Source organism: Meleagris gallopavo, chromosome 6, assembly GCF_905368555.1.
Source record: "Meleagris gallopavo chromosome 6, MGAL_WU_HG_1.1, whole genome shotgun sequence".
NCBI lineage: Eukaryota > Metazoa > Chordata > Aves > Galliformes > Phasianidae > Meleagris > Meleagris gallopavo.
Genome location: NC_139409.1, coordinates 12,622,694 through 12,648,721, shown reverse-complemented (window position 1 = coordinate 12,648,721; position 26,028 = coordinate 12,622,694). Strand labels below are relative to the sequence as shown.

Sequence of the window (26,028 nt, the reverse complement as noted above, 5' to 3'; positions counted from 1 at the left end):
TCAGGCTTGCTTGTCCAATCTCAGCTGTGAGGCTGAGGCACTCATCATTATCCATTGTTTGAACAAAGTCTTGTTGTGTGCTCTGACTGATTGATTACTTATTCTCAGTAAACAAAGACTTGCACTCAAGGTCCTTGCAACATTTCTTGCCCATCTAGTCCACTTATATACACAGAAGACCAACTGTCCCTCTCTGCTATTTGTGTATTCAAATAGATAACTTTTTCACAAGCAGAATAATTATCTTGGAAAAAAAGAGAGAGAGCATTCAGATGGAAGTGCTATTTCTCTAGGTCTGTTCTCTCTCTCTTTTTAACCTAGAGTGCTTTTCAGGGTGATTCTTTAACACAGTACCAGCTATTACGTTCATGAACTTTGTTTATTCTGAAGCAGGACAAAGTAAAATCCCAGAGATACTGGAAAAGCACATTGAAAACCATTGTCTCCCTATGAAAAAGAGGAGGAGCCTTCAGTTGTGTGGTGGATATCAGTAAGGGGTAATGCTGAGCTCACAGCTTCAGCTGGGAGCAGTGTCAGCTGTGAATATAAACTTTTTGCAGGTGATTTCAGTTAATGACCTTTGCATATTCTTCCTCCATCGCTGGCATAACAAATTAACGTAAGCAGTTTTAAAATACGGCAATACTACAGCAACAGACTGATAGTTCAGTGTGCTCTGCAGTCAGTAAAAAATTTCTATTGCGTTAAATTTTTTCCGTCATCTTTACTACTTAATATCTTGAAAGATAATAGTTGAATAAACTTTCTATGTCTAATCCAATGAAAAGATGCAATCTATGACGCAAATCTGTTTTAATTTTACTGGAGAGGGGAAAGAGAAAACTCACCCAGGCTGCTGATGTTTTGCAAAGGGGTAATGACTCCACTATGCTGTGCAAACAGAAGACAATGCAGCTACCTCTTCTCCTATGTGCACTGCTCACTTCTACAGTGTTTCTATGCAAGGAGGAAAATGCTCTTAGGAAGGTAAGATCAGCCAAATTCCTTTTAATAAAATTCATGATGTTGCTCTAAAGGAGGACTTTATGTGTATTAAATATATGTAACTCACAAGTTCTACGGCAATTCTATAGTTAGAACGTACAGTATTAAAACCTAATATGTATCCTGATCTATATGAATAAGGTCATCTCTCTATTCCCTCTTACATCCTTTATTGGGCTTGGATTGCGATGAGGAGAGAGGAATGTCCTTTTTTAAAAAAAGATCGTAAGAAAAGTTTTATTGTTTACAGAAATAAACACTTGTAATACTATATGCATAAAAACTTGCACATGCAAGTTCCCTTATCCTCCTGCACTTAGTGCATGATGGCAAAAAAAAAAAAAAAAAAAATCCTTGTGATTACATTTGTTCAATCATTTATTCTTTTGAATTGTGGCATTATAGACATCATGCATTTTTTTTTGGGGAGGGGAAGGGAGAGATTCTGTGTATCATTGCTATTTGGAGGAAAATATGTATCTTGAAAAATTAATTGAAGGAGCAGATTGGAGACTTTTCCCACATGTACAGGTAGGTCACACATTCATGCAGAGAGACACTGGAATTGCATCAAATCAAAGTCTGTGAAAATAAGAAAGAAAAGTCAAGATCCATCTTTCCTGTCTGAAAATAGTAACTAATACACAAGAGACTAATTTAATAGGAACATTTAGGCCATAGTTTAAATTAGGAGTATACGTCTTCCTGTAACTGGGCCACTGCATGAAACATAATTACAGACCAGTAGCTGTAGATAACCATCATGAGGGCAATCTAGTAGAAAGGGAGCTCCAAACTTTATAATTTTAAGAAATGAGCAGTACACTTTTCATTTTTAAGGGTAGTTGCTCACTGTTATGTCATCCTTTTCTCTCTCTGCTCTCCCCTCCAGTATTAAACCTTATTTGATCAATACAAAAGTGTTCTGACTGGTCAGTGATGCTGCATTCCTACTGCAAGTAGCTCTGGAAATGGCATTACCTCTTCATCCCTGTCAGACGATTTCTGAGTTTTCTACATGGGGCTGTTTTTCTTTCTGCATTCTTATGCCCTGTTCATTCCCAGAAGATTTTCACCTCAGTAATTCTCAGTGTCTGGTAAATAGGTAATTCCAGTTGCTGTGACTGGTACCTTAGGCGCTATATGCTTCCATGCTGCTAGTTTATTAATATTTGAACAATACACAGTCTCCCTATGACCCTCATCCCATCTTTTTTTTTCCACTTGTCAGAGACTCTGCTCTTTTTGACTAATCATTTTGACTGAATAATCACTTTGTCTCTAGAGACAGACTCTGCTAATCTCATTTCCATTTAGTTTTTGCATCCTGTGCGTTCTTATAGCACGCAGCATTCTGCCTTCCAGATCTACATTAACCGCTATAACTAACATCTTCTGCATCTGGTATCTTCTGCATCTTCAGTTTTTTTTTCTCCTTTTTTTTTTTTTTTTTTTTTTTTTTTTTTCCCCCCTCAAGTGGGATAAGCATGTGTAATACAGAGTTTTGGAATTCTTTTTGTGGGAGTATATGAGTGTCTCAATCACACATATACAAATATCTTGCTAGTTATTTGTGAGAAGACAAGATAGTAGGAAATTAGTCAGGCTTAAGAGAGTTTTATCTTGTAGTCCTGCATTAGCTCTCAAAATTTACCCCTGGAGTGGAAGTCCCACACTCTTTGGTGAGTGATAATTTTGGTCATAATCTTAATCCAGTAGTTTTTAACTTGCAAAGAAATGGGTCAATCTGTATCAAATTTTAGTGAGTTGAAATAAAAGAATTGGAAAATCACCTTTCCAACTGAATTCTTCCTATTTTATGATTCCAGATGCAAACAATGAAGTTATTGAAGAGAGGTATCATTCCTCAGGATTTTTTAACTTAAAGTTAAAACCCTTTAAGGGTTAATGAATCTAAGTAGATCTGATTGATTAAATGGCATACCAGTACATTTATTACATTCAATCTTTTCTTGAGAGATAAGAAAAGAGAAGAAAACACCTTCCCCAAAAGGAGGGTTTGAAAATGTATATTTTTTTCAGTATAATTTATTCTTTTCATAATTAACTGTTCTTGGATGATTACCTGATACAGAGCCTAGTTTTGCCAGATGATTGACTACCCATATATCAGGTGACTAAATTGAGCATCCTCCACTCTTTATAGTGTCAGAGAAGGTTAAGAACTAGTCTTTCTGGCCTAGGGTAAACACTAATTGGCATCATATTTTACTGGAAGGGCTTGGCCTTAGTCACAGTGGAAGGATGCATCTTTGTAATCAGTAGTTGCAGCTGTCCTTACTTGGTAAGTCACAACACTCTCCAGGCAATCTTCTTTCCATCCTGTAAGGCTGTTCTTTTACTCAGGAGATATTAAAACAGGCTGTCAGTAACTAGAAGATGTGCGTTTCCTCAGCTTGTGGAAAAAGATATGCCCCTAAGCTTGGGTAATGAGAATGGATACAAACCCAATATGGAATTTTTCAGTTGTTTAGAACTGGGGAACTGGCATGATCAAGGAGAAAAAGGGATATGAATTCAGGTGAATAAGTATATAGCATGAGAAATAACACAATAGGAAAAAAAAAAGACCTCTAAATTGCAGAAAAAAGTAATTATGAGCTTTCTGTGCATGTATCTTTACATTTGCTGGGAAAAGAGAAATGTGATATAGAAATCAATATTTTTCTCAAATTGATAAGAATTTTGTTTATACTGACAAGGCTTTTTAAGCTCAGCTGAATGGTCTCTCTGATCTCATAAAGCCCTTGATATGTGCACACAAGTCATGTTGGCTGTTGGTGCCAGTGAGCAGGCCCAGCCCAGGTAAGTACATAGTTTTGCAAGTAAGCACACAGAATTGCAGTCATATCTCTGAACTGTAATTGCCTCATAGAAAATAAACAGTTATGTAATCTTCCCCATTGTCAGGATAATACAAATCAAGAAGATCTTTGATAGGGTCTCACTTTTAATGTAATAAGATTGTTTTTCTCCTTAAGTCCCTGAGTCTTTGACTTGATTTGAGGGATAGAAACAACTAAATTATATTGCTTGAGAGACAAAATTGAAAGGTCTTCTAGGACATCTGTCAGGGTTAGGGTTTGAACATCTTTGAGAGCAAGATGCAAAAAATTTCTTCTACAAGGGTGATCTTGTGCTACTTGGTGCTGCCTGTACTCTGAGAGATGCTGAGCACCCACTGACATTCTGAATTTTGGGAATTGTTGCTGAGGTTTAGCCTCCAGCAGAGTTTCACCTGGGGAAGCTGCTCTTGAGCTCTGGGAGGTGGTGGAATCACCATCCTTGGAAATGTTCAAGAACTGTGTAGATGTGGTACTTAGGGACATGGTTTAGTGGGCAATATTGGTGGTAAGTGGATGGTTAGACTAGATGGTCTTGGAGGTCTTGTCCAACCTTAATGATTCTATGATTCTTCTGCTAGTGAGACGTTACAGTGTGTAACACTGTATACATTTCTTCAGTATTTGTCTGAAGAAGTATTTACTGTTATCCCAGGCAGTTGAGACATGGGAAAGGTTGCATTACAGATGTGAAGAAGAAAGCCATAAACCATACCTAAGTATTGTGAAAGCTCTTCTAATTCACCTAGACCAAATAATGAACGCTTCATATTGTTTTATCCACTTCATATCAATTACCATTTGCAAGCACTCAGAACTGGTTAGGTCTCTTTTCCACCTCTCAGAAAGACAAAGAGATTGTCTTAAAAATCTGAAGGTTTAAAATAAACATATTGCTTTTGGGATGACCATTTGCTTTCAGCAAGCAGTGAGGGGAAAGTCTCCAGCTCCAAACTTGAACATCGCCTTTTCGTGCACAAAGCCCAGCTTACTTGGGCTGTATGGCTCCAGTCCCCAGTGCTGTGGTGCCAAGAGGCTCTGACTGCATTCAACCATGTGCTGTGAGATCCTTCTGTCCATGGCTCCATGGCTGTGCTGCCTGGTCAGGTAGGAAGGGAGTACTGAAGGTGACTGGTCCTGTGAGAGGAGATGAAGGCAGCAGGGAGTGGAGAGAGAAGGGTGGGGAGCTCCCAAGCAAAGAACATGTCCTCATTTAGTACACGGAAGTGAAATGCAGAGAAAGGTTAAGAACAAAAGGAACAAAACAAAGTGTATTTTGTGTACCTTCTTGTGGAGGTTAATGCCATAGTGGCTGAGAGTTTTTATCAGATCTCTGGTAGGCAGGATACTGTAGAAATTACTGTTCTAAATCCACATTTGTTAATGGGTAACATTATGGGCTTGTTATGGCTGTGGCCCTTCAGAGAACTTATAATGTGGCTGCAGTTCAAATAAGGGCATTAATGTAGAATTCTTAAAAGATGGTTAACACTGTGCAAAGGGCCTGAGTTTCAAATGCAGAAGCAGGTAGCTACTGCTGCTGTGACTGCAAAAATGAATTTTGGGATGAGCTATCCTGCAGGTACTACCTTGCTTTGAGAGTTCCTTTCAAAGATTAACTTCCTTTTTTAACCAGAGATCAGCTTGTATCTTTGCAGTCATTAAATGCACATATCCAGGTACAGGGGTATTCAAGCCTGACTTCAAAAGATGACATAACTTTTAAAAATGGAATCAGAAGTGCAACATATTTAGAAAATAGAAAGAAAGGAAAAAAATAAAAGACTTTACCTGCTAGAGATGATACAGCCAACTAACTCCTTCCCCAAAACAGCACGTGTATACCTGTACAATCATACACATCTTTCAGTATGTGCTTTCTAGTGATTTCCCTCTGCCTTTTAGTTTGCTATTTGAAAATGCTGTGAAATTCTGTGAATCTTCTTATGGGGTGATGTTACTTTCCCTGTAGGCACCTGTGAGATGTATGCTATTTCCGTTTACCGCCTTTCAGTGGCTGTCAGCAGGCAGCTGGCCACAGAATCTATCTTTAGCAAATGTGAATAACTGGAGAAATTTTGTTTGAAAGGCTGATGGACCTGCCTCATTTGCTGAGAACAATAACAGTGTTTCTCCCCCACCCAGCCCATGTAGCCTGGAGCTCCCTCACATTAATAAATGACGAGATCAACCTCTTTCACCTTCCTGTCTTTTTCCAACTACAGGTATGAAGTTTGGAAAGTGAGGCATGAGTAATACTTGCTGTAATTCACTTTAAGAGTTAGAGAAGAGCAGAGAAGGGAAACCGTCTTCCTGTTAATGTGTGTAAAAGCTAAGAGTTAAACACAGCAAAATACTCATTAGCCAAATATTATTACATTAAGCTTTCTTTTCTGAAAGTATCAGAAACCCAGCTGTTCATTTGCATTTAAGATGTTTGGAAGATAAAACTGTAATGAAATATTTAATCTGAGAACTATATTGAGGAGAACTTTTTTCAGTACGAGAATGGAAACTGGGAACAAACTTGACCTTGCTTCCAAAATAGGTGAAATCAATTATTTCACCAAAGTTACTGTCAGTTTGTGATGCTGTGCTTAGTAAGCTCAGACTAACAGGTCTGTTCTAGGAGGTCTTTATGAGTTTAGGAAATGCTGGGAAAAGACCAAATGAATCCTTGTAGAGTTTATCTATAATGATTTTACTGTTTTGTTATTCATTTGGAAATTATCAGTTTCTTGTTAATTCACTGCTGAGTCTTACTTGAGTCCTTTTAGATTTGCTGTGGTTAGCTGCACAATCTCTCCTTCCCTTTAAAACAAACGTATACCCAACATCTGTGAGATGTTTTTGTCTTCTTGTTTTAAAGGACATGAAAACTCATCTATTTTGCATGCATCTTCTTCCTACAATCTCTCCAGTATTCAAGTGAATAAAAGGAAATTAAGCTTGTTTCTTTTTCTTTTTTTAAATAATGAGTTTAACTCTGATTTTACCAGATGTGATGCAAGTGTGAAAATGGACATCTCTGTAGGATGCCCATTGCCTCAAAACATTTGTAATATTGAAAGTATCTTCTGAGAAATGTCAAATTAGGCAGAATCACAGGATCATAAGGGTTGGAAAAGACCTATGGAAATCATCTAGTTCCACCCCACTGCTACAGCAGGTTTCCTTTGTGGGTCATAAAGAGACCCCACACCAGGTGAAAATATGATTCATTACAAGAGTTCGGAGGTGAACTTAAAGTTCTTGGGCTTTGGGCTAATGCTTTAACAACAAGGCTGCTAAATCTTTTGTTTTGAATACCTGTATTGTTAATAAAATCTGCTCCTTAAGGTATGTACTACCATCATGGCAATGTATATATGGGACTTCACTTTAAATCATCTTGAAACAACTGAAATGGAGTACAGACCTGGTGGGCATCCAGCTTTATAGAAATAAAAGAAATTTATATGAATAATTTATACAAGCTGAAGTTTCAAAACTCTATTTCAGTTGTGTTTTTAAGCTGCTTTTAGAAAAACAAACATCTCATTTCTGTGCTGATTTTAAGCTGATGCTCCTGTTTCAAACAGTGCTCCCGTATTTACAAATACGAACATTATTTTTTTCCAGTGAGTTAATTTGTCACATCCTAGTTATAAACATTCAAAACCAAGCTTGCTAGTATTTTCACTTCATATGAAGAGGGTTAATTATGTACTAGACTGTGGATCTCAAGTACATCAGCAAGCTAAGTAGCTGGTGACTGCTGCAATCAGTTAACTGCAAGGAAATGAAACAGGACTTATTTACATTTAGAGTGATGCCTGAGTTCTTAATCACCTCAAAGCATTTAAAAATTAACTTTACTACCAACAGCTCAAGAGGCATAATGAACCCCAGGAGGGAGTTTTCTTCTCTTTCATTTTCATTGAAGCCGTCTATTCATTTACATCAGACTACACTCAGTCTGTTTGCTTGCTAAAGCCTCAAAAGTTTCCTTATTTCATTTTCTTAAATAACTTGTGGTTCATTTGTTATGCTTCATCATAAATTAGTATTAAAACTGTGCAAGAACTCTTGGTAACTACTGAAGTACAAGCAGTCACAAGTCCCATAAGAACAAATAAAAGCAAACATCATTGTTATGTTGTAGATGCATATTATCTATGTATAAAAAAGGCAACAAAATGCTTTTAATTGTCATCTTCATGCTTTCCTGTGCTTTTGCACCCACAGAAACACATTTTATGATTTTATATGTGGACACACTAACACTCAAGAAAGAGGGCTACAGTATAATCAAATAAGCAGCTAACAGCCTGACCAGTGATGGTATTTGACAATTGGCAATTTGGAAGATGGAAGCAAGTTTCAGTATAGAAACTAGTGCAAATTCTTCAGGCTTTCCACCACAGCTTTGTTTTATCTTGACTTTTATTTGCCCTGAATCCCCTAATAGGAGCAATCCTTTCATAAAATAGTCAGCCAACCCATTATTTCTATATACTTTTTTTTTTTTTTTTTTTTTTTTTTTTTTTTTTTTTTGCATTGCTACAAACATGAAGCATTAACACCTCCAAAAGTGGTCTGATCCCTTGGGAAAGGTCTCAGCTATGAGGAGGAAAAAATCTTGCCTTTGGAAGTTTCCTGTTAAGGTTTGAACTGTTTTCCTGGGTTATTTACAGCTGAAGTGAAGGTGATATTTTGAGAGACAACAGTAATGAGTGGTAACTCAGCAATCCAGCAAAACTTAATAGGGGTGAAGCCTAATAGTAGAAGCAGCAGAAGCTTTTTTTTTTCTTTCTATCAGCTTTTTAGTGGGCAAATTGAATTTAGGTGTTTATACATCTATTAAGATAAGCAGAAGTGTTAGTAGTACAGATTATTTCAATTTTTTTAATATAAGAGCGTGAGAGTTGCAGTAAATAGTAGATATCTGGTTACAGTAGATATATATGTGTTTATTTAACAAATCTACATGCATGGCTCTTTTAACATGCAGGCTTTGTTCTTTCAACGAAATATTAGTTATAAGTCTAATAAGCTTATAAATTACTCTGTTGTGACAGCTTTTGTCACAAGTATTTTTGCAAAGGAATTAGCGTATGCTGCCATAAATCTCAGTTATCTAATTATTTATTTAGGCCTCTTATGGATTAGTGTCATCAAACTGAAATAATAGAATCATTAAGGTGGGAAAAGACCACTAAGATCATTTAGTTCACCCACCAATTCATTCTTCTACCATGTCACTAATCCAAGTCTCTCAGTGCTGTCTTTACTCTTTTCTTGAATACCTCCAGGGATGATGACTCCACCACCTGCCTGGGCAGCCTGTGCCAACTGCTCTTTCAGAGAAGAAATTTTTTCGATTATCTGACCTGAACCTACCTGTTGCAACTTAAGGCCATTACCTCTCATCCTATCACTGTTACCTGGGAGAAGAGGCTGACACCCACCTCACTACAGCCTTATTCACAGTTGTAGAGAGTGATAAGGTCTCCTTTGAGACTCCTGTTTAGCACTTGCACAGCCTGAGCTGGGCACAAGAGCAAACAAAAGGTAAGAGAAGATAGGATCTATTTTATTTCTAATAATCTTAATACACATCAGACTGTGGACACAGAAGAAGAAAAAATGTGTAGTTGCATTTAAGTGCAAATGCAACTTTTATTTTAGGTAACATATACATTAGCATTACAATTGTAAGAAAAGACTGTGTTTAAGAAACAACCAACATTTAGGCTTGTGAGTCATTTTTTTTTCTTAATCTGCTGTAAGGGTAAAAATTCCTCTAACAAAATTTCTTTATCGTTTCACTGAGGTGATAAATATTCTGATAGAGAGATGGATGGATTTTTCTGTGTGCTGTCCTGGGGAGAGGACTACTGGGAGTTGTCACCTGTGGGAGGCTGGCACAATATCTACCCAACTTTCTGGTGATGCTGGAGGGAGCGCTTCCTTTTCTTAACCTGAAATTACATAGAAAATATTATCCTTTATCTGGGTAGAAAATTGAATATGATCTGATGAGATTATGGTCTAATATTACTTCAGCATCTCTGTTCTGTAGAACATAGAAGTTTCCTATGATGGCTTAAAACTAAGAGTACTATTGTATGTAAGACCACTTTAACTTATTCAATCTGCGAAATGATTCTCATGCAACTTCCTCAGGTTGGACCATGTTGTCTATTGTGTTTGATGTTCTCCTTCAAAATTAATAGGTCATTTCCTCTTTATGTGTTGAATTGTCCTAAACTTCAGGGTTTCTTTAAATAATTTATTTTGATGCATTTTGCTGGAGATGGCTCTGCAGCAAATCTGACAGGGCTGACAGAGTGATCAGGCTGCCATCCGCATTCAGTGCTGTGTGGGTAGCTCACTTCACCCTATCTCCCAGTGAGCACTGTGCACCTCTGCTAATTTATATTTTCTTCCCATGTTTATTTACTGAGTGGGAGAAGCAGGAGGTCTGTCTGTCAGTTCGACCAAATTCCAAACATTTACCCTGTGAGTGGTTCTGATACAAAATAATAAAATTTAAAAGATTTTACTGGTGTAATGATTTCACAGAGGTTAGTTTTTCTGGCTGGTATCACTAGTAGCCCATGGAGTCTGAATCCCTTATGATTTAGTTTCAAATGACTCCTGGACTCAAATGTCTTCAGGACTCTTGCCAAGCAGTATACAACTACTTTATTGTCCTTCATTTCAGTCAAAAACTTGTAGTGTAGATTGTTTTGACTGGTTGTGACATTGCTTTTGAAGGATTTGTAATATACGATAAAATGTGATATGATACTCATTCAAAGCACAAACTTCTGTGGTAAACTTTTATTTCTAAATCTATCCTTTCATTTATATATAGATATTAGTTTGCTATGACTAGCAATGGAAATTTTGTGACCGCGTTAGCAAAATTGTCCCTTGCCACATGTTCTACTTATCTGAGGATCCTGCTGTGGACAAAGTTTGGTGTGGTATATCATCTTCTGACTGAACACACCAGCAGTTCATCAGAGACTATGCAATAGTTAAAATCCACAATTTTTATTTTCCAGACTATTTTTTTTTTTCCTGATCTCAAAAAATGAGAGAATTCAAGGTAAATCTCCAATTGGGAGAGTTAATATCTTTATTGTATAATACAAAAGCAGCTAGAATTACTCTTGGAGGATCGAGCAGGAGTTTGGAATGAAGAAGTACTGAAAACATTCATAAGTAGGGAAATTGCTCTCAGTTCTTCATTTCCTATTAGCCCCTGACCTTCCCCAAAATTATTTTATTTGGAATGTGTTCAAGTGTTATAGTCTTGTATAAAATTAATGTCAGATAACAAATTGCTAGGAATGAATTATCAGCGTGCTAATGGAATTGTTCAGATCCAGGTGCTGCTCAGGCACAGTCAGCAGAAACAGCCAAAACTCTTATTTTGAGTCCACTATTGCAGATTTAGTGTCCTGCTTTACATTGTTTGTACTGAAGAAGGTAGAAGAAGGCTGCTCTGCAGCTGAATCCTTTGGGAATCCCTGCTAAAATGAAATGTATATTTCATAAGGCCATCCCAGGGAGCAAAATTTTAAGTAAACGTACATTTTAAATGAGTAAGCAAATGTCTACTGGGAAACTGGCTATAGAGCTCTATTTTTTGGTTGTATATGTTCTTCTCTGAGTGTGGGGAATTACCTGCACAATCTGCACATGGTGACTAGAACATGGTGGTTAATCATTAATGTTTCTTTAAATGTGGCCTTGCAAGCTAAATTAATAAACCCTATAGAAGGCATATTCTTTGCATAAGGCAACATCAAAACTTTGCACTACCAGAGACTGTTTTATTGAGATGTAGGAAATGCAATATATCTGTTTGGGTTTTCCTGGAGAGCACATTTTAAAATGAGTTATCTACAGTTACCTGAAGGCAAGATTGTATTTGGAATATTTTTGTATATTGATATGCATTTGTGTGACATAATTCTTATAGTCAACATCCAACTGGTGTAGGTTAGTTTGTTTAAGGTTTGTCAGAGATGGGAAAAATGGATTTGGTTAATCTCTTGTGACATTAAGTATCTGTGGGACAAGGGTGTCTACAACTGAGTTAGCCTTCATTTATAGTCAGCAGGAGATACTTTGGGAATGTAATTGAATGGTTTATTTTAGTTCTTTGCTTAGAGAGAACTGTGATGAGACATTTCAGACCCTGGACTCTGTGGTCTACTTTGTGCACAAAGCGTAGGGTATCTCATTCAAACCTAGATGTCTGTCTCCAGAGGCAGTGATGGAAATCCTAACAATGCTGACTAGCAAGATATTTGTTTTCCCTTTGTAATAAAATTCTGCAGTTGTATCTTTAATATTAATAATTTGATAGTTTGATATGTTTAAGTAGGAGGACTGGTCTTGAGTAATAAAGGAAGAAATTGTGTTGAGTTATTCAATGCTTTTCTCACATCCATAGTTCAATAGAGCTATAAATAAAGGCATTTATATATGTGTGCATATGTGTATTTGGAAAAAATTATTTGGGATAAGGTGAACAGAGTGATTTCTTTGTTGCTCTTTTACACTCCAACTCAAATTTGCTGCATGATACCTTTTCTGAACGGATTGCATCAGTCAAAAAATAGGTTGCAAAATACACCGAAGAGCAGAAATAAAGTGAAAACATTACCTTGAGATCCAGACCCTTTATCCTTTTAAATCCTCTTGTATTTTCAGGGAAACTCAGATCTTACCTGCTTTGTAGCCACATAAAAATTAGCAGCATTAGAAGAGAAAGTAGAGGATGCCTGTACACATTTTAATGCACACTGCAGAGCACATCCTGTACTCCTTAGTACATTTAAAATTGATCAGCAAGTCACAGTGTGGGGCAGTTTGATTCTCTGTTAAAAAGAATAAGCAGTTGTACCTTGTCTGCACATGTAAATGGACTCTATAATTAACAATGAGTCCTCCTTAAAGGCACATATATTTTCAGATGTATTAATTCCCTTGGTCTTGCAGTGCTCTGGAGTAGACAAATATATTACTTGAGAATTAGATGCTATCAAGAGAGAGCCTGGAAGGGGCAGGGATTAGTCCACCTTTCACATGGGAAGAGCCGTGAGGAGGGGTTCCTAATGTGCCAGGTGTTTGCTATGTGCTGCACCACTGCCTTCTCTGTGAGGGTGTGGTGCAGCCTATCCTCTTGCAGTTTGGTGAAGGACAAAGGGGGGAATTAGAGGAAAAAGTTGTGGAAAAGATAAAGGTTTTACAATACCTCGATCTTATAAGTTTTTCTTACTCTATGTCCTGTACTTTTTACATTGCTTCTGTCAACATCTGAAATAACATCACTATCAAGGAAAGAATTAATCCCAAGTGCAACAAATCAGTATAATACTAGAATATTCGGTGAAAAACTAGGCATCATCTTTATTTTAGGGAGTCAGTATTCACAGTATATGTAAATGCAAAAAATGTCATTGCATGCAGTATTGCTAGAATTCAGCCTCGCTGTTCAGTGTGAGGCTGGACAGGCCATTCTGCTTTGAGCATGCATGCTTGTCATAGAAACTGCAGTGCAAGATTACCAATAATTCTGGACTGGGCACAAGGAGCAATATAAACTTTCTCATTGAATGGTTCTTATTTTCCTGACGCTTTATTTCTTTTTCATTTGCCCCTCTCATCTCCAAATTTTTACTTTGTAATATTACAGCTGCTGCTTAGGTGGACAAGGGATGAACGTGAAAAAAGAAAGTCATTCTTGATTATACCCTACAATCTGATTTTACAGCGCTTTCTTGTATTTGTGGTTGTTGTGACTGGTGCTCTTGTATAATAGTGTGATAGGAAGATGTGAGGGGTAGCTGTAGATAAGCACTGAGACAGTAATTCTGACTACTACATGTAGTATAAAATTCATATTAGATTTGATGGATACAATGCATCTTCATTATTTTCAGTATCTATTTCATTTTTTCTCTCATATGGGAACTAACTAAACTTTGCATTTTTTACAGTAAGAAACCCAAGTAGGTCATCAGATGATAGATCTCCTTCCTTTGTAATGTCTTTTATTTCGTAGCAACATGGCAATAACATGAGACCATGACAGCCTTTCTAAAGCATGTACTTCAGCAAACAAAAAAAAGAGTATAAAATTTCTGATCAACGCTCTGAGGGACTGTTACATTGATGGTGTATTACAAATGATAGACTACATTGTAACCTAACAAAGGCATGTCTGCTCACTTCCAGCTGATGGTGCCAAACAAAACTCAGTGGCAGTATTTTGAATTGTTAATTGTGCTGCTCTGTGCTGATATCCCTGACCTAAATATTTATGAGGGAGTCGGTTCTACAGTGCACTACGTTGGTGCCCTGCAATCTGGCCGTGTAACAAAGTGTAAATGTGATTATTCATATGCTCCCAGAGACAATGGCAGTGCCCGGGAGTGGGAAGTATCAGCCCCTGCATCCTGGGGCTTGTCTCGCTCATTTTCTGTGTTTCATTCACTCTCTGCAGATCAAACATTCCCTGAAGTGTGGTAGAAGGCAGGAAGAATGACACTTGCTAATTTGAATTTCAGAACACACCTAAACCGCATTCTGATCTCCAGGTAAATGTCTGTGAGCCACTTGGCTTTGACACTTGTTAAATCTTAATCACATATCTTTTTGGTGCCAAGCTCCTGTACGCAGACCAAAGAGCAGTGTGTGCATGTGTTTGTGGGGGAGGGAATACTTTGTTTGTACAGAAGAAGTGAAGTGAAAACAACATCACTCTGGAAAATATGAGATCAGCTCATGAAAAAGGAGGAAAGATTGATTGACCACTGAAAACCTTAAACTACAGGTGTCCTGACGTAGTTGCTCTACATGGGGACTCAAGAAGGAAACATCTGGAACATGTAATTTACTAATTTGGATCAGGCATTATTTTTATGTATTCATTTTCTTCCTCCTCCCCCTGACTGCTTTTAAAAAATACCCTCAGGCATGTCATTGGCTCTATCAAAGTCCTTTCTTAAGCAGTAACTGTCAACTGTAAAGGGGAAGGAAAACAAATAGCATATTCCAAATGTCAATCATAACTAAACAAGTTGTCTCTGAAGATCTGGGTCTATCTGAACTGGTTTGGAATGTATTATCCATATGATGAAACATGATATTGACCACATAATGGGTGTATATACTGATCAGGGGCTCTTCTGCTTTAGATGCCTTATCATAATTCTGTGCACAAAGACTACAAAATATTTCCTGTGCTATCACTTGATTTGGGGTTTTTTGAGTCAGTGATGTTTGTCAACCTGAGCACTTCTGGGAGGTTTTTTGTATGTGGTCTTGCTTAAATATTGTATATGCCAAAAGGGATACACAGAGATAATCGTCTATGTGGGAGCTGATGCTAGATTATCTCACTGTGTGTTTTAAATACCAGAATGAGACACAGTCTGGTACAACAAAATTTAGGAGCCTGAGTTCTTCATAGAGTCAATGGAATGTCAGAGCACCTCTGAAGGGTGACTTGTGTGGACTGCCACCTGGCATGGTATGAATATGTCCCATTGTGTTTGCCTGCAGCCTAAATAAATCCAACAAACAGCCCTTCTATCAGTGTAGTGTGTTCACTAGTAACAGTGTCAGATGGCATGTTTAATGTTCATGTGAGTGTGGCTTAACGCATGAAATGGAAGGAATTCCCAGGCTTGCTGGCACAGATACTACACAGGAGCTGAGGCAGATATACAGTTAGCAGTATGCATGTAATTGATGAAGGTGGAAGCTCAGCAGAGTAGCGATGTGTGATTCCTTAAACATACTTTTCTTTGAATAATTAAATGCACTAGTCCTTCTGCATCCCAGTAGGCCTCTGGAACAGGATAATCTTGGATGATCTTAGGGACCTGGTGTAGTGGACATGGTGGCAATATGTTGACAGTTGGACTTTATGATCTTAATGATCCTTTTCAACATTAATGATTGTATGATTGTCTGACTCTATGAGCTCTTAATAGTCTTGAATTGTGTGAAATACTGTTAGTGAGTACGGCAACCTTGTCTGACTTCAAAAGTAAATCAAGATGTGCACAAAAGAGGGTAGTTTGTTCTTCAGAGAATCGCAAAATGGCCCAGGTTGGAAGGGACCTCAAGGATCATGAATGTCCAACCCCCATGCCACATGCAGGGCCACCAACCTCCACATTCAATACTAGACCAGGCTGCCCAGGGCCCCATCCAATCTGGCCTTGAACACGTCCAGGGACAGGGCATCCACAACCTCTCTGGGCAGCTGTTCCAGCACCTCACCACTCTCTCTGTAAAGAACTTCCCCCTGACATTCAACCTAAATCTTCCCTCCCTCAACTTAAAACTGCAGTTATCTACCCTTTCCCCTCCTGTTTGTAGGCTCCCTCTAGGTATTGAAAGGCTGCAATGAGGTCACTCCACAATCTTCTCTTCTCCAGGCTGAAAAAGCCCAGCTCCCTCAGCCTGTCTTCACAGGGGAGGTGCTCCAGTCCCCTGATCATCTTCGTGGCTCTCGTCTGGCCCCTCTCCAACAGCTCCCTCTCTTTCTTGTACTGGGCAGTACAGCAAAATGTGAGATATCAGAGAAGCCTTATAGGGAGCACTGGAAGAGTTTGCATGTGGAGGCTGTGAAGCTGTTGTATCTGATAATCTCTAGTGTGGAGAACCGCATCTGTGGGATCTACCATGTGAGAATGAATTGGAGTGGTGGTTGCTGGCAAAAGAGGTGGCGACAGCAGCTCAAACAGGAGTGGAGTGTATATCTGAACCACACTGAGGAGGTGGTTTACTAAAGAGTGCAGTTTGGGCTGTTTTTCTGTAAGGTCAGCACCAGGACTTCTTGGTTTCCATGTTACTGGTCTCTGGCTTCCCTGACACAGCATTGTTTAGCAGCAGGGAGGAGTGGGGGCAGCTCTGTCAGCAGGGCAATCCAGGAGTTGTGCTTGCTGCCAATTACTCTGACAGCTTTCAGGAAGGGCTTGTTTACCAGAAGAGTTTTCTTCAGCAATTTCCCACTTCAGAACAGAGTGTGATGCTTTTCACATGTGTGCTGTGTGCTATTTATAGCTGAGCAGCAAGAAACAGGCTCCTAGCAGAACTGGCACAGTTATTTGATGCAGTATAGGATCTCTCCCCAAACCTAGACTTAATAAACACAATCTATGATATACATTTTTAACGTGATTAATCATGATGATTAATTCATATGATCTCTTAGCATGTTAAGAAAATACAGAAACGTTGCTTGACAGATGTAATAATAAGGGATAGAGGAAGTACCCTCCTGAATTATTGTTTTACATACTGTGGACACTTTGTTTTGCTTCTTTTTGTTCAGTGAAGGTCCCAGAGATTACTCTGTCTTCATAAGAGCACTGGATAGAGATTAATGCAAATAGAGACAGATAGCTGGCAAAATGGCTGTACCACAAACCCCAGTGCATTTACAGTGCTGTCAAGGATAAATGCCTTGATTGCCCATGCTCCCAAATCTTGTAGCATTCTCTGAAACGCTCTGGAAACCCTCTGCATCAGGAAATTATATTCCTGAGCACATTTCCCATGCTTGCCCTGCAGCCACAAGGGCTGTTTGACTCTGCTCTGGGGACCCTCATGGTGTGCCTGGATCTGCACTCCCTGTCAGGTTTGCAGGCGTGTAATGGAGGGCCTGGTACTGGTGCCATTTCCACAGTTTGTCTAGCAAGGAGTCTCCATACCAACGAACATCCCCATACTAACTCATTTTTCCTCCACTGAAGGATATTTGCATGTTCAGACGCCGTCAGCACCTGGGAACCAGTGAGACTGATAACCACAGAGCCTGCATTTGGCCATGACCCTGGTCTCTTCTCCTCCTCCACAGCCTTTTACTACAAGATATGGTGTGTTATGAAGGCTTGCATGGTAGGCTTGCTGAACATTCACGATATGGACAAAGAAGAGAAGACTCAGGTTGCTGCTTGTGTACACTCCCAGGAGGTACAGCCGGGCTGTGCTGGGAGAAACCTAAAAGCATTCAGCATAGAGGCACACAGGATATTCTGGAAACTCCCAGGAGATTTCTGTCTGAGCCGTGCAGATACTCCCTCTCCCACATCACAATTCTATTTTTATTTCAATGGCAGAATACAGAATTCAAACTGAACCCAGCTCTAGATGTTCTTTTTTCCATTTTTAAAATATATCAGACTAAACTTTCCAGGGCTGAACAAGGCACGTGGAATGTGAAACCAAGGCTGAGTTTTCCACGTGGACTCAAGATCTAGTTAGAAAAAAGAACGTATTATGTATAGTAGGAAATGGGTACTTGACAAAAGAGGTGTGGTGTGTATTTCTAGAGGCTTCAGACTGAAAGCTGAGCAGGTTGGTTTTGCGGTCCAGTCAGGGTGCGTTTCAATAGTAAGGCTCCAGGTGTGCATATCTGAGGCAGAGAGCACATATTTCTTAAATCCATTTTTCTGTATTTATAACTTGAAGGTCTGCCATATACACCTATATACATATACATACAGCAGGATGTATGTGGGATTTGAATGGAATATTATCAATGGATGCATAAAGTAGAGACAAATTATAAAAGATTATGTTGAAGGGAAAGGAGATGGCCCTCAGGAGGGCAAGGAAGACAAGACAACCCAGGAGCAGCCTAACAAAGTCGCAGAGCCTGAGACAGCTCCAGAGCTCCAACACAATTTTTCTTGGACCCTGTCATCATAAATGTGTTGGCATGTGGTGCAGTAGCTGGTAACGGGGAATAATAATCAGAGCAGCAGTAAGTTGAGGTTTTGTAGTGCTCACCATGAGGTTTCTCTTTCCTGTCGCAAAGTATGTGTATTTGTTTTTAGAAATAACTTTATAACCTCTCTCAAATACTATTTTTAGTGACACTGATTTTGGAGAAATCCTGTCAAGGAAGTAAAGCAACTTTTTAAAATATTCTTTTCTCATCGTGCTAGATGTTATGAAGAGAAAATGAGTCCCTAATAGATCATTTAGAAGAGATGTATATGCATAGATTTGTTCAAAGGCAAGTGTAATATTATGATATCTTTTTCAAGCATAAATTTATGAATGTGAGTGCAATTGTGTTGAATGACTTGTGAAGATTTGAGTACACAGTAACAGGAACAGGTAAAATATCAGCTGCTTTTAATAATAGGTATGCTTCGTTACTCCCTATTGTCTGCTAGAATAGGAAAAGTGTTTTAAGAAAGCAAAGGAGTTTCAGTCCAAATTCTGGGTAAACTCAGAACCTTGCCTTTCAACTGCTCATGGATTTCAGCCTCCTGATTGCTAAGGTGCAGAATTTCTATTGGCCTTGATAATACTTCTCCACAAGATGGAAAAGTCTAACAGCACACTTGTGTCATTAAGGTAATATTAAGACCTGACAATGGAGCACATCACTGATTTAATCAGGAATATCTGTGTTGTTATAACATTAGAATAAGAAGTTATAAACTCTTGAATGCTATAACAAAGCGCGGAACATATGTTGCTAGTTAGGTTAGTGAGGCCAGGGACCACTTTGTGTCTTAATGACCCAAGATCTAATTTTCATTATTTCAGCTTTCTGAGAGCCTCAGGAATGTATTGCACTCAGATTGCTTAAAGGATTTACCTTCATATGGTATGCTGATACATAAATTAAGACTACAGGTTTGTCCATAACTGTGATGTTACAATGTAAATGTCATCAACAGCGTTATATAAATAATGACTGAAAAATTCAGAGTGGGAGAGAAAGGGAAAATAATTGCTATTCATGAAATAATGGATGTGCCAGAGATAAGAGCTGCAACACAGAGAAAAGTATTTTATTTCATTTTATTTTATTTTTTAATGCTAAGAAACAGAAAACTGTTGAGCTGCAGTAACCTGAGAAGCCAGTGCAATATGGACTACTCACAAAGGCACTCGCATTTTGTGGGTTTAATTAATAATTAACTCGGATCTTTTATTTTGGAGCAATGAAGTATCTGGGCAGAAAGTAGAAGTCTACTGTGAGAGATCTGTGAAGAGAGTATATATCTCCAGTTTCCATTCCTCTGATGTATTCAGTAGCATACTGCCTAGCTGAATTCTTGCTTTTGGCAATCACTTTACTTTCAATTTTCATGTTTGATTTACATTAAAATGACCTTAACAGAGGTACATGTTTATCACCACATTCTAGGCAATTGAGCACGCATAAAAAGTTGCATACTGGTTGATAATAATGTTTTCTGTACAATTTTTGTGAGATCTACTAATTCAAAAGTGTGTCCTAAAGCAGGATCAGTATAGAAGACACTATTTAGTTGTTTAGCTAACCCCTTAAACTTTCTGACAAGCAGGAAAATCTCTGTGGGTCTGTGACTCATTGTCTGGTTGGCCTTACACACAGAAATATTTCTCTCACCTCTAACCTAATTCTTCCTTATTGCAATCTTTTCCCCTTTTCAGGGTTGTGGGAAGCAATTAATTACCTTCTTTCACAAAGAATATTTCTAGGTTTTACCACCTCCTAGTTTACTCCCTCCTGGATTAATCAAGCTCAGGTCTCATGCTAGATCATCTTTTTTGGAAGTTCACTCTCATTTCTGTTCTTGGAACTTACTCTAGATATTTGATATATTCCTTGACATACTGTAAGCTGCAGCAATCATATGGCTCCAGGTGGAGGATTACCAACTCTGAGAAGAGTTGAAGGAGTGTTCTGTGTATTTAGCATATAGCATGCTTGTTTTCTTTAATTCAGTGTTATTGCTCCTTATGCAGTTATACAGTTTTATTGTTTGTTTGTTATTCATTCCCACTCTTGATTCTTTTCTGCACTGTACTTGTCTGGACAGTCATTCTCTAACTTCTGTTTCTGCAGATATTTTTTTCTTGTGTTTGAGCATGTGAATTCATTTGCTTAGCTGAGTTCGGATTTCTATTCTCCCATTCACCCAAGTCATTTCTGATGTGTAGTCTATGCTACAAAGAGTTTGCATCTTTTTTTTTTTTTTCCAACTAAATGTTGTTTTCAAAAGCAAAAAGTATCTTAATTTATCTATCAGTTCATTAATAAATGTCATGCAGACAAATTCTTGCAGAACCTGACCTGATGTATCTTGCTCATTTGAAAATGAGAAAGATATTAAAACTATTCTTTGAATGAGGTTTCCAGTTCCAAGTAATCATCCAATTACCTGAAATCTGCTTGTCTATCGGGATGTTCTTTGAGATGTCAAAAGCCCAAATTTACATGTATTACAGTGTTTATTCTCCTCTATCCTTACATCTTGTGGTATGCCATGGAGAAAAATAATTTCTTTCTAATGTAATTTATTTATGTAAAGTTTATTTTGGCTCTTACCATGTCCAGATTCTTTCAAATAAATCTGTTCATTATTTATTCATTACTTGTCTCAATGCTGAATTACATCATGCCTAGCCAATATGAATGCTATTATAGAATCTATGTAGATTCTACCATTATTCCTTCTATTTCCAGTCTTATTTTTACCCTTCTATTTATGATTTTATTTTGGTTGTCTATGACATTAAACTTGATCTTTTAAACAAAATTTGAAGGAAATAAAATATTCAATGATTTTGCAAGATAAAGTAGTAATACTGTACCCATGAAGCCCTAAGAGCATGTTCAAGGAGAGGCTGTAGGACAAAGCAATCTGTTTTATTTGTCCAATGGATATTGCTGGGAAATAAAGGCAGGAGCTGGGCTTCTGATCCTGAAGCTTTATATATATTTTTTTTCACTATTAAATAAGTCAGTCTTATAAAAGACATAAAAAACTTCGCCACAAATCTCACCTCAAATTGAACTTTAACTCACTTTCAATTAACTATATTTTCTTGTAGGTTATTACCTTCTTCATTTTTTCTCCTGTTAATGATGCTCTTGAAAGTGATTTCTCATGGTGCTTTATTTACTTTTCAGATTGTATCATGGTTATGTGCCTAAGCTGAAAGAAGTTTTTTTTGGGATTTTTTTCTCCTGTTTGTCCTATCTTTTTTAAAATTTTCCTTTAGCAATTTGGATTTATTTACATAGATCATTTACTTTTTTACGTGACTTTCTTGAATATTAAGTCATGGAGGAATGCATGATCAGGCCAGACTAATCTCCCAAACACTTAATATCTTTCCTTCAGTTGGAGGTGGCTGGTTTGGTGCAGATGCTTGTGGCAGGATGAGCTCCTTATCTGAAGCTGAGGGTGAAATTTTCAAGAATTGCACGTGGTTAAAAAAAAGAACTGAAGGAAAGCAAATGAGACATGAGGACAGATATTCTGGAAGGAAAAGGAATGACTCTGATTAATCTTATTTTAATACATTTATCTGTTCTCTGTAAAACAATACTGAAATAATAAACTATTGCTAATTACCTGAAGTTGCCCTTAAGCAACTTATTGATTCGCTGTTTTTTCTGTGTAAGAAATGAAGAAGGATGTAAAAAAGTGGCCTCAGTATGCTAATTTAGTGGACTTTGAGACAGATATCCAGATGAACCTGATTGCTCCTTTGCCTGTTTGCCCATAGAATTATTAATTTAATGATCTTGTTAAAAAAAAAAAAAGCGTAATATAGCAATGGATCATTTCAAACTGTGTGACATGAAATACAAATACAAATTAAAATGGGTTTGCTGAAAGCTCTCCATAAGTACAGAATTATTGAGGACATAACTGAATGAAGAGAAATGCATGAAGATTCACAGAGTATGTCTTGAGCAGCTGTCATGCTTCGTTGCTGAAGTGGTTGTGTGTAAGAGCTGTATTCTAGAGATGTCACTTTATTACACGCTTGTTTTCCCAAGGATAACTGGACATATACGTACATCGGGCTACTTTCAAACACCCCTTTCAATTTTATCAGAGCTAATTGTGGTATTATTCTGAATACTTAAGTATGCTACTGGAGCCCCAATAACCCCCAAAGTAGTTTGAAAAATTGTGTATCTATACATATGAATATGGAATTTTAAGTACATACACAAACATGTAACCTCTAAAATTTCTCTTAGAAGTAGCAAAGTAAAATAAAATAGCAATAATAAAACAAATAGCAATCAAAATATTTATCAGGAGTTATGATTATGAATTCTTGGAAACTTGCTAGTAGCTATCACTATGTTATATTTCTTCTACTACCCTTCCACCCCTTCCACTTTTAGAAGTGGAAGAGGAAAAAGGATTGTATATCTATTGGTTTGCGTATCTAGCTCTACACTTCTTTTTCCCCTTTATCTTTGCAAATTTTACCTCAAATTACAGAATCACAGAATGGCCAGGGTTGGAAGGGACCTCAAGCATCATGACCATGAGCCAGCAATGTGCCCTCGTGGCCAAAAAGGCCAATGGCATTCTGGGGTGCATTAAGAAGAGCGTGTCCAGCAGGTCGAGGGAGGTGATCCTCCCCCTCTACTCTGCCCTGGTAAGGCCTCATCTGGAGTACTGTGTCCAGTTCTGGGCTCCCCAGTACAAAAAAGACAGGGATCTCTTGGAAAGAGTCCAGCGGAGGGCCACAAAGATGGTGAAGGGCCTGGAGCATCTCCCCTATGAAGAAAGGCTAAGTGAACTGGGTCTGTTTAGCCTTGAGAAAAGACGACTGAGAGGGGACCTGATCCAGGTTTATAAATATCTGAGGTGTGGCGGCCATAGTGGTGAGGCCAGTCTCTTTTCAGTGGTTCATGGAGACAGGACGAGGGGAAACGGACATAAGCTGCAGCACAGGAAGTTTTGCACGAATGTGCGTAAGAACTTCTTCACGGTGAGGGTCATGGAGCACTGGAACAGGCTGCCCAGGGAGGTTGTGGAGTCTCCCTCTCTGGAGATATTCAAGTCTCGCCTGAATGCCTAGCTGTGCGACCTGGTGTAGGGAACCTGCTTTGGCAGGGGTGCTGGACTTGATGATCTCTGGAAGTCCCTTCCAACCCCTACAATTCTGTGATTCTGTGATTCTGTGAATCTCCAGCCCCTCTGCCACATGCAGGGTCGCCAACCTCCACATTTAATACTAGACCAGGCTGCCCAGGGCCCCATCCAGTCTAGCCTTGAAATTCTTTTCCTGTGGTCATTCAGCGATGATTTCTTTGTGAAGCAGTGGGGATCAAGATCACACATAATGCATATAGGGGATTATAAGAAGTGTAATATATTACAGAGTTTATTGTAACATACTAGAGTAACGTATTTCTCAAGCTGGAGTTCAGAGTAGAATCATCTGTAAAAGCCTGGAAAATGCTTACTGGGCTTTACAAAGTAAAGCCTGAAGAGTTTGGCTCTGAAGAAGCACCTACTTCACCCATAACTTAAAGTTGTTGATCCTTGACTTCACCCTTGATAAACAAAGTATAAAATATATATTAGAAACAAGAGTGTGTCTCAATTCACTGCAAATATAGATCACTAGAGAGAATAAATCATAACCCAGCCAACTATGTTTTTCTCTTGCTTCCTCTCCAAGCTCAATTAAGACTCAACATGTTTTTTCTTCTCCCCAATTCCCTTTTATCTCCTCTCCTTCTCATGTTTCCATGCCCTTCCCCCCATTCTCCTCGTGTTTCCATGTCCTTCTCCCCCATCCTCCTTTTATCTGATGAGGATAGTGATGTAGGATAATGAGATAATTCCTAGTAATGCTGGAATTCCCAGACACCTGGATGATATATGTATTTTTTAATCCCAGATGGGGTCAGATAAGACCTGATTGTGTCTTGGTATTTCAGAGGCATAAATTCATGTTAAGTTGGTCCTTCCGGGGCTCAATATGTTTCCTGTGTTCTGCAAAATATTTAAATGCCCATCTTTAGGTACAGCAGTTTTGGTCTGGAAATTCAGATCTAGATGAATAGCTAGGAAACAGCTTAGATGTGTAATGAACAGAAGTGTTTTAAGTTTGTCTTCCATCCCATCCAACGCTTTACAGATGTCTAACCGCCGGCTCTTTTTCCTGGCATGGATCCAGTTCTGATTTGGCACTGACTCACTCTCCATATGCAGCGAGAGCTCCCAATCTAGTGAATTTTTAAATACAACTACTTTGCATACACTGTGTAAATAAAATATTACCCCCTCAACTCAGCCCCTCCCCCAACAAAATTCTGCACAAAATGCCATTCCCAAAGCTGTTTCAGTGAGTCTAATCTAAATTAGGTCTCTAACAAAATGGTTTCCTTTTTTTTTTTTTTTAATTTTATGTAGCCATTAGAATTACATTATTATTTCTTAAAACATTGGATTAATTTAGATTCAATAAAGCAATTATAGCCAGCAAAGGGATTAACAATTTAACAGACCTCCAAAAAGGCTAATTACAGGGCCTGTAATTTAGCTGACTGCGATGATTCAACTCAGATTCCTATTTCTTAAGCTTTTGTGGACTCACTCTTTTCCCTGGTGCTTTAATAGCAAGCTTGCATGCAAATACTTGCTTCCGTGTGACTGAGGACTGTGCTGCTTTGGGCCAAAATTGATTGCTGAAGTTACATGTCTGAAATGCCTCAGGTTAAAAAAAAAATATAAAAAATCACTAAAAAGAAAAATATCCAGTAGACAGCTATGTAAAGTGTGCTGCCTGTCTGTCACTGGTGCTCCCAGGATGGAAGAGGTTCTGCGAATAAGGTCAATGGAATTAACACTCAATTACCCCTTAAATATCAAAGAGGGTGCCAAGCATAGTTCTGACAGCATTTAGGGATCATCTTAATTGCAAGCCACCTGCTATATGAGCTTATGTGGTTAGATGTGTTTTCTTCCTGCTCATCAGCTCATATGAACTCACTCAGTCATATTTTGTACTATTTAAGAGCATAGATGGCCATATACTGTATAAAATCCCTTGTTCTTTTTGGTTCAGGTCTCCCTGCTGATATAAACTGTCATTGCTCTACTGGAGCTGATGGAGTCCTGAGGATTTACAGCAGCTGAGGTCATGCATGTTTATGCAGTCAATCAATAAATGTAGAGAGAATGTAAATTCATTTGTATGCTGATTAAATGAGTAGTTTAAACATACTTAATGCATATTGAGATAGATACTGCCATTCTCATTTCTGTAAAACAGTGTTTTAGGTTCTGATACAAATCCTGTTGAAATCAAGGTTCCCAATTAACCTCAGGGAGTTTTAGCTCAGAATGACAGTTCAACCTTT

General features: G+C 38.2%; 2 long non-coding RNA genes across 2 annotated transcripts in view; one reads left to right on the top strand and one right to left on the bottom strand.

Moving 5' to 3' along the window:
• LOC104911378 (uncharacterized) overlaps nt 1-21,253 on the top strand; it is a 59,906-nt gene extending 38,653 nt beyond the window's left edge. Inside the window, exons 7-9 of the long non-coding RNA XR_014884177.1 lie at nt 9,164-9,422; nt 14,380-14,473; nt 17,645-21,253. This is a non-coding gene — a long non-coding RNA (uncharacterized LOC104911378). The remainder of the gene's footprint in view (nt 1-9,163; nt 9,423-14,379; nt 14,474-17,644) is intronic.
• On the bottom strand, nt 1,366-5,923 carry LOC146544082 (uncharacterized). The gene is made up of 3 exons (XR_014884178.1): nt 5,661-5,923; nt 4,862-5,006; nt 1,366-1,587 (listed from the first exon to the last, which is right to left on the bottom strand). It is a non-coding gene; the product is annotated as an uncharacterized LOC146544082 (long non-coding RNA).
• Nucleotides 21,254-26,028: the final 4,775 nt, after the last annotated feature.